Raw genomic sequence first — 1,950 nt, forward strand, 5'->3', positions numbered from 1 at the left:
GGACCATCACTGAAATTGATGTTTCTTAGTCAAGAAACCGGGGCCTTAAGATTTAGAGGAAGAAATTAACCAACCAAAACCTTACATGGTTTATGAACTGGAAGTCTAGAACAACCGGGATTTCCACGCACATCTAACAATTTCCTTCAACTCACATTCCCGCATACATTTAGCCATTTAACTATATACACTTCTACCCTCATGTGCATTCTGTACCTATTTCACCTGTCATCAATCTAAGCATGAAATGCAACCTTTCTTTAATTTACATGCATGCACAGAGTAGCTATACATGTGTGCAAATACTGAGGGTAAGTTAGGAAGAAAGACTAGAGTTAAGAGCTATTTATCTCCTGTCAAAAAGAACCTCAAATGAGATACCAGACAATCTTTTTCTTAAACACTCTGTCTGCGTGCCCACACAGATCTGCTAGCCAGACCCCAACCTCCTGCCATGGGCTGCTGACTCTCTCCTCACATGCAGCTGAGCTGACCACATCCTTTGTGCCTTAGCAGCTGCTACACCAGCTCTTCAGGCTTCCCATTAACCTCAAGTAGCTCATCAGTGCTACTCCAACAGAAGATAGCTTCCTCCTAAGGAACTCTCCTTCACCTAAGGTAATATACCATTATTGTCCTTTGAAGGGGGTTGAAGGTTCTGGGGCAAGTTAAATGTTCCTGATAATCTGAGTTTGATATTTATTATTCAGCTATTTATTGAGAACTTTGGGAGTTGGGCATTATTTTGTCACCAGGGACATCATCATGGGGTGCAAAACCCAGCAAGAATTCTGGGGTTTAGAATCTATACATGCAATACTGCCAGATACTGTTAGTGTGTAGCTTCAAAAGAAGAAGCCATATAGGAAGGGATTTGGTATGAGAAACCATGCCATGTGTGAGTCTAAGCTGGACTGGGGCTCTGAGAAGAAATCACCAGAAGCGTGGATTGGGAGTCCCAGGCAGCAGAAGCTTCTCAAGGGCAGTGGCAGTCTCTTCAGGAGCAGCTCTCCTGATGCCTAGCACTTGTGAATTTCCATGGTGCAGCCCTCCCCACTGTGGCTGGTGTCAAGCCACTGATGTTGAGTGCTCGTGGACTGTGGAAGACAAGCATGGTGGCTATCATGAGGCTGCCATTCCATCAGACAGAAAGGACCCAAAGGTCACAGGCAGTGGGTTAGCATAGTGAAAGTAACCAAGAAGAAACAAGTTTTGAGCATTTCTTATTTTTTTAATACAATTTATTCATGAGTTTATGTAAGTTAATTTTATCATAGCCTTGTTTAACAACCTGTTCAATTCCCCAAAATTTAAAGTCAGTCCCTGTGAGCCCATTCAGGCTGTTTCTAGCACACCACTGAAGGCTGAGTGGATTTATCAAGGTGTGTGAAGGACACGGAGGAAGCAGCCTATGCAAAAGCCCTGTGGTGAGGAGGGCTTGGCACAGTTTATAAGTAGAGGGAAAATGATCATGATTGGAAGGGCCCTGCTGCAAGAGGCAGGTGTCTCCTGTGGCCACTGAGTGGTTTTATTCCAATTGGGTAAACCCTAGGGCAATGGGTTAACCTCTGAATGGGGACCAGATTCACCTCATGTTCCTCCAAACTCTGATGTTCTATGACAATCAAGGGGAGATTGAAGTTTTAGAGAACAAACAGAAGAGGTAAGAACTGATGAATGAAGAACAGGGAAATTATGCCATGCACATTATAAGTAGATATATAAATACACCAGCCACTTGAGGACTAAAGAAACTGTATCTTTAAAATAAATATCCACAGGAAGAAAAGTGAGTCAGGTGTTTTCTCTCTCCCTCCCTCTCCGAGGGTTCTTATCTTTGATACATCACTTCTTCAAAGTGTCAGATGATCATATCTGCTAATGTGTTTTTTACCAACGTGATTCTGGGAAGGATGGGGACTTTTTTGCAGGTAGGACAGTAGACATTGC

Source organism: Sciurus carolinensis, unplaced genomic scaffold (assembly GCF_902686445.1).
Source record: "Sciurus carolinensis unplaced genomic scaffold, mSciCar1.2, whole genome shotgun sequence".
Classification (NCBI taxonomy): domain Eukaryota; kingdom Metazoa; phylum Chordata; class Mammalia; order Rodentia; family Sciuridae; genus Sciurus; species Sciurus carolinensis.